The sequence below is a fragment of the Prosopis cineraria genome, unplaced genomic scaffold (assembly GCF_029017545.1).
Source record: "Prosopis cineraria cultivar Desert tree isolate PC_DT_omini unplaced genomic scaffold, ASM2901754v1 PC8, whole genome shotgun sequence".
NCBI classification, from domain to species: Eukaryota; Viridiplantae; Streptophyta; class Magnoliopsida; order Fabales; family Fabaceae; genus Prosopis; species Prosopis cineraria.
In genome coordinates, this window is record NW_026555339.1 from 12,854,059 (window position 1) to 12,862,600 (window position 8,542).

The window sequence follows — 8,542 nt, forward strand, 5'->3', positions numbered from 1 at the left end:
TTTTCTCTCTTAAAATTTTAGGGTTAAAGTATTAATATGCTTCTGTTTTTTTTTTTTTCCAGGAACGCTGGGCATATTAAAGTAAGGACAATGCAATATTATCCTTCAAGTACGAAAAAATATGGCAATATTACTCCTTCATTAAATATTTGTTAATTTGATTGTTAGATGATTAAAAAATTATATAAAAGAACTTAGAAACTCACAAAAAAGGATAAAAATTATAGAAAAGGAATTTATAAAAAAATAATATTGATTGAATCTCTTAAATTACAAATAAATTCTAATAGGTCAATTTTATTTCTGACCCATGTAAAGCATCAAAATGTCACATTAACCAACCAATATGACTAACTACCACGTAATTATCAGACATACAAACTATCAAATATTAAATTGTTAAAAATTAATTTATATTTATAATTATTTGGCTTTGCATATTTTTATCGAATAAAATATAAATGGCATGGTACATCAAATTTCAACTAATAAACATGCGTTTGACCCCGATTTTGTGGCCAGAAAATCAGGCATATATAGCCATTTCAGAATTTTGGGGAGTCAACAAGCTGCACCTCAGAATCAGGGCTGTTTGATTAAAAAAAAAATAAAAAATCAAGGCTCTAGATCTAGAGTCTCAGATACTCACAACTTGGAAAGGCCAACAGAGCCAACAAGCTTACTAAATGCAATGCTGAAGCAATGTCTGAGTATCGTATGGTAGAGTGAGAAACAAATAGAAGGGTTAATGATCATTTTTGTAACCCCAATTTTACTCAAAAAATTACCAAGGACCCTAAATTTAATTGAATCAATTCTATCTTTTAACATTAAAAATTATTTCTTTTATCATTCTGACGTTAAAAACACTTAATAATTATTTATCATCGGTTGGTTTCACTATTTTTTAAATATTTTTTAATGGATTAATGATTATTTTTGCCCCTCAACTTTTATTCGAAAGGTCATTGGGCACCCTCAACTCAAATATTTTATATTTATAATAAAAAATATTAAAATGTAATGTGTGACTTACTAACAATCAACTAACTGTGAAAAAATTGTAGGTTGATAAGAGAGTGAATCTTTAAAATTGAGGGATAAAATTCACTCATAGTTGAGTTTAGGATCCTCAGTGACCTTTTAGATAAAGTTGAGGGGTACAAATAAACTTAAAAAGTTGAGTATTAAATAAGTTTTATATATTTTTCAATTATACACTTACTTTTTTATACCTACTCAAGTAACAATTAATAATTTTTTTTTGAATAAGTCAAATATATTTATTCTAGATACGGTTTGAAAAGATATAAAAAGATATAAAACAAAATCAAAATTTTAATTAATTTTTTTGGAGAATTATAATTAGTTAATGTTGAGTTGTTTACTCCAGTCCTATTTATAAGACATTTTAAGCATGTTTTACTAAAATCAATAAAAACTTTAAATCTCTTTAATTCTATCTTAAAATTTAGTAAATTTTCACCTCTACTCTTTAAAATAAAGATAAAAATAAATATTGTTAATAATTTTTGCCAACATTCATTAATGGCAGAAAAGTGAAGATGAACATAAAAAGAAGTAAATTACCCTATAAATAGGATTACAATTAATCTTTTCTCTATCCTATAAATAGAGGAAGAGGAGTATATTAATCAAGAGTGCATATATGTAAATATACTCCCCCTATCCCAATTTATAAGACATTTTTGGGGGAAATTGATTGTTTCCAAATAGAAAATATTTTAACAAAAATAAAATTTTGTTAATAATGCTTTTTAAAAATACACTTCCCATTATATTTTTCCTATCTCTTTAATATTTTTTCATAAATTGCATATTAGATTAAGGACATTTTTAAAAGTTTATATTTTGCTTAAAAAATAAAATTTTAAAATATATTTAATAAATTTTATTGATATACATGATTTTATTTAATCTAAAAGTATCTTTTAAAATAAAGATGAAGGGAGTACTATTTAAGTATATTCATTGATCATAAATAGTCAGAGTTAGAAATTAGGGTAGGCCATCTTCGATTGATTAGAGTATAAAAAAATGAGGCTTTAAAGGCCCTTTTATATGAAAGAGTTATGTTTTTTCAAACCTAATTCTAACCTTCCAGGATCAAGGCCGAACTCCAGTATAATAAACATGTCCCTCTAGTGGGTCGAAAAAATAAAACGCATGTTCCTCCTCAACCACTTGGAGTAGGATTTTATAATATAATAAATTAATATTTAAATATTTGTTGAAAGAGATATCTACATTTAATATTGGATAATACCTTAAATAGGATTGCTTCTAATAATAGAATACATATGGGTTAAAAAAAAAACATGTCCCTCTCCAACAATAAACATTGTTCTAAACTCCCAATGAAGGAGGTTATGGTCGTTTAAGTATAAGACCTCAAGTTTGAGTTCATGTGAGTGTGAAAAAACATCTTAGAAAAAGCTACTCTCAGTTGGGCCCATGATTCTCAATCTAATCCAATTAAATAGTCATGTAAAACATGTCCTTCTTTGCTTCTCCTTTTTCCTTTTTTTTTTCTTGCTTGGTTCCACAACAAATACAGAGTTGGAAAAAGCTTATAATTAAAATCCTAATAAAGAAATAAAAAATTAATGCCAGATTTTCTTATAATTAATCTTATGTTCCAATAGAAAGGTAAACTTACTACTTTAACAACATATTTGTATATTTCAGCCAAAGCAAAACATATGTGGTGACTTTATCTTTGTAGCTACTTTTCATTACATTATATATTTTTCTAGTAAAAAAATATGCATTAATTAAACAAACATTTATGTTTGAACTTTTCCTGGCCGACTAACATTTTTTTGAACTTGGAATCAGCCTCAGTTTCAAAATGTTTATATATCAATATATGAATGGTTAAACATATGCCACCTAGCTAGCGCACACAGATAATATGAATCCGGTTGCTACGGATACAATTTTATTTTATAGTTTTCTGTATTCAATCTCTGATATGTCCACTCACATGGTGTTATGATCTTTTTCTGTATTCCAAAAAAAAAAAACTTTCATCGCTAACAATTGATATTTGTTTTTGAATATGAGTCTGACAGAAGATATTAGTTTAATTCTCATCATGAACTAATATTTAAATCGCTATTGTGAGAAGTATATATAATTCTATATTTAATGTCTAATTTTATTTTAAACAGAATTGCCTCGAATAAGAAAATCATTTTGTGCCTGATAAGAAAAGAGTAAAGTGAGGTGGATGAAGATCAAGAGTTTAAAATATTTAAGAGAAAATAATAATTAAAATAATTATTATATTCATGCATGCACGTTTGATTACCAAAATAATTTGTTCATAATTGGACTTTAATTAAATTGACAATTCTAAATATTCTATGTTACATAAGTTTTTTTTTTTTTTTGCCCGGCAAGAAATAGGGATTCCATTTCAAACATAACATATTTCATATGTTATCACGTGAATGCCCTATGTTCTCATCTTAATCAGCAAAAATAAGAACTGAATCAATATTAATATATAATATATACTCCGTGCGTTAAAAATATAAGGTATTTTTTAAAGAGTATGATGTTTAAAAATATAAGGCATTTTTAGTTTTTTAAAGTGTAATCATTGTCTTTTTTTCAAAAATGCCCTATTGATAATGACTTTATATTTATTGTAGGGTGTTTAATAGGAATAAATATGAAAAGATGGGATTAATTTGAAAGTAGGTAACTACTTTATTGGGAGTGAGATTCAGTTAAAAATTTCTTACATTTTTAAAGAAGAAAGTATATTTACAACAAGTGTTATAGTATATATTTTTCAAACTTTGTATAGTATGCCACCTAATTACAGGATGAGTGATTTTTTTTATGCATTATATATTTAATATTTACATGCATGTAATAAATTAATGAAGGTTGAAAAAATCAAATTTAAATATTTCAAGTTAAAACTATTCATATTAATCAATTTTAAATTTTAATTTATTAAAATAAAAATCCATATAGTGGGTGTAGAAATGCAATTTAGAACCTTAAGCTAAGCTTCTAATGTTATCCAATTCATTTTTTTTTTCTTGTTTCACTAAAGCCTTGTGATTTTGCAGGTTAAAAAGCTGAAAGGTTGGTGCCTTGATGGTACTGTGCATATTTAAATGTCTTATGATCCATATGAAGCTACAAGAACTCAGCAATCCTCCGAAGATTAACCACAGGCTCCACGCGTCAGACAATCCCATTCAGAGCATGTTTAATTGCTTCAAATTAGCAATCTACACCAGGGGGAAACAATTAGACTCTGACAAATATATGATAGGTAAGAAAATAAATTCACCTCTAAACTATAAAATTTAAACTATCTTAAACTCTAAAATCATTTTTTATGTAATATTTTTATTTAACTGTTAAAAATGAGATAATTTTATCTTTACAATTAATAAAAATTAACTTTGATAATTAATTGATCACGACAGAAAAGAACAATAAAAATTATAAAAAATGATGAATAAAATTTTGGGAGAATCACATTCAATCTTTTCTTAAGAAAATTTATCACAGATAAGAACCAATAACAAATTTCATAAAAAAAAGTCATGTTTTTATTTTAACAATAATCCGTTTCACATTTATTTTTATTTATGATTAATTCTTTTAAGAGAGGACTAAATGTAATTTTTCCTAAAATTTTGTTGACCCTTTTTGGTAATTTTTTTAATTCTTTACTATAATTTTTTTATCATTTTATTAATTTTTAAGTTTTTTCTATTATTTTTTGGTAATCTAATTGTTAAAATTAATTTTTATTAATAGTCAGAGTTAGATTGTACTATTTTTAAAAATTAAAAAAATATTATATAAAAAATAAATTTAAGGTCTCAAAATAATTTGGATCCATACAATTGAAGGCTGATATGTTCTTTTACCCAATATATATGATTAAAACAATTCTCACCACACCATTTCTAAGTTCTCAACATTAGATTCTTCCATAATTACTAAAGCGACAAAGCAAACACTTGGTGGAACTCATCTCCAATAACCAATTCGCAGCTTCTCAACTCATCATTTGTTTTTTAGTTTGTCAAAGTTTATTTAATAAAAGTTTATTTAATAAAAATTAATTCAGTAAAAGTTAATTGTTATAATAAAATTTATATCTGAATATATTTTTTTAAAAATTAATTTTGAATATTAAAAGTTGTTTGAATTATGATAATAAAAATACTTTTGAATGTACAATTACCAAAAAGGATATTGATTTATGATTATTATAATTTTTATTATACAAATGTAATATATTTAAAATATTTAAAAAATGTGATAAAGATTTTAAATAACATAACATTTGATCTATAATACTAAAAACTTGATCTTAGTCATTTATGCTTTTTTAATTTGTGATTTTAAAAAAATGTGATAAAGATTTATAATTTATATTATACATTAATGCTAAAAATTAACATGATTAATTATTCAATTTATAATGCTAAAAACTTGATACCTAATTATTATTATTGAAATAATAATTTTATTTTTAATGAATTAATTATTTTTTAAATAAAAAAATAAGAGATTAAATTTGAAGTAATATGATTAAATATATCTTATTTTTAAATTTATTTTTCAAAAGCTTTATTATTTTAAGTTGGTTAAAAATACATTTAATAATATCCAAATTTTTTAAATAGACTTTTTTAAAAAATTAAAAAACTAAATAATATTTAATTTTTAAAAAGTAAAAAAGTACTTTTTGAATGTTAAAAATAACAAAACCAAACAGACTTTGATCTTAACAAAAAGGTGAAAAAAAAAAAAAAAACAAAAAACAAAAACAAAAAGGGTTTTGACGTGTTTGAGTCATAACCAATTATTTAGTTTCAACATGAGGTGATTTGTCTTGAATGATTGAAGTAGTAGTCAAAATAGAGGCATCCTCCTCGAATTTGAACATATTAAAATAATAATAATAATAATAAGCCACCATTGGTGAATGGAGTGAAAGATATTGATGCCTCTTGAATTAAAAAAAAAATCATATTGACACCTCTGTAACACACCAAATTTTTTTTTTATAAATAATTTAACTCAATTATAATTGAGTTACAACCACCTAACACATTCTATATCAATAATTTTAATATAAAATATTCTATAATTGGCTTCAACTCACACAATATAACATTTTAGATAAATTTTTACTTCCCACATGCCATTAGGCTAAATCATATTTGTCCATTCTTATACTCCCAATAAGTAAAATAAATAATTTAATTAATTTTCAACACAAGTCAGTATTTGGCCTTATAATCATGTCATTTTAACCAATCCAAAGTAAACCAAATATTAAAATTACAGTCATCCAAAGTATACCAAAAATAGAAATAGTTTGAAAGACATAATTACATTATATATTCATATAATTGTCAATAAACAAAAAAGTCCTAATATTGGCAATATAATACATTATAAATCATAAATCAAATACCTAAAAGAGACAGTGGATCTATGCCACTAAGCCTCTGGGATTTCTCCATGTGTCACTCGTGGCTCTTCTTCTGAAAATTGTTAACCACATAATGAGACTCAAAAGTCCCAGTAACCAAAGCCAATTTATGATAGTGTGTACAAACAGTTAAGTGTGTGCTTACTAAGTGGAAATAAAAAAAATATAATTCCAACAAATATAAGAAATATACAATACACACAAACAACCATCCTTATATCCTTCCATTAACCTCGAGCCGTAACCCTCACTCGGTGCTAAATTACCCGGCCAAAGGTAGAGGTAGATTAGCTGAGTCCTTACAAGCCACTTATTGAGCTCCAATAGGGGCGTACCACGTGGCACATAAATACAATAACAATAGCAAGTCCCAACACCTCCTACAATAATCAAACAAATTCATAAAATATTGCACAATTATACGATATTATAAAATTCATATTTCTCAATAATCACCCAATTAACATGAAGTAACACTAATCATAAATTAAAAGCATGATTACCTCGTGGCGTTTTCAATAAATTAGGCCTTATAATTTCTCTCCCACCACAATCTTCACCAATAAGACAATCGACAAATAACATTAGTTATAAATATTAATTCAATTTTTAAAACAATAAAATAATTCTAATAATAGAATTAAACATATAACAAGTTCTTAATTTAATCTTAATACAAATCTAGAGTTAATACTATTAAATAAATTTAACTCCTCTTTTACTCATCGATAAACATTAATAATCTAAAAATCAACTTCGAAACTAATTTCTATTATCAAAATTTTTTTATTTTATAAATCGCACCTAAAATACCCAAAAATTAAAAATGAGTCTCTAGCTTAGAATCATAATCCTATAGCTATAATAATTCATTTCTCATCCCAAATAATCGTCTAAACCTCAATAAATCAACATATATTTTCAGATCTAGTTTAGAATTTGATCCATAAGCCACAAATTCAAAGATCATCAACAAATTTATACTCTAGAACATTTATTATTACTTAACACCTCATAAATCATATTTATTCAACATAAATTTATCCATCTTTCAGATCCTAAATTTTTTTACCACCACAAAATCAGAAACCAACGAGGAAGGATGACTAAGAAAATTTTTTAGAACACTTATTTAGTCTTAAAAAGCTTAAAATCACACCCTAAATATCCTATTAAAAAACTCTTACTTTAAAATCCAGCACCGGCAAACTTGGCTCAAAGACTCTCTCTCTGCCTCAGCTCACGCACGAAGGAAAGAATGAAGAAATGAAGAAAACAGGTGAGTTTTTATAAAAAATTCAGGGGTCTCATATTTTTTATTATTTCTTCTTCCTCTCTCTTCTTTCTTTTTTAGATTCTTATATATAAACAGAATCATTGCATCGGGAGAGCACCGAAAGTTCACGTCTTCGTTCCCCTTGTTTTTAATTCATACCTTTCTCTTTTTTTTTATAAGAATAATAATAATTTAATAATATATTTTTTTAATTAATAATTAATTTAATTTTTTTAAAAAAATTAATTTAAAAGTATATCCTAAGTTAGATTTAATAATTATTCTACTAATTTACTTACCTCTAAATATTTTTTAAAATTTTTATTAACTTAAATTAACTATTAAAATTAAATTGGATTTTACATTCCATCCAAGTTTTGATGAGATTAAAATCCATCAAAATCACATGCAAAATTTTTTAGATCGTTTACGAAACCAAATTTAAAATATTTGAAAAAAAAGCATCCTCTTGAAATCACATCGAGCAATTACTAACTTTTGTAATATATGGTCAAAAGTAAAAATCTTATTTTCTTTACAAAATGAGTGCTCACGACATAAAATAAAGGTGAATAACAGACAATTCCCATGAAATATGCAAATAATAATAAGCTCCGGGTAAAATGCTATAATTTTTTATGAAGTTTTTAGAAATTTTTATGACATAATAATTTTTAGTGAATTGACTAAATATCTTCAATTTAAAATGAAAAATAACAGCTTTGCCTCCAAAATATAAATGTTATTGACTATTATTAGTT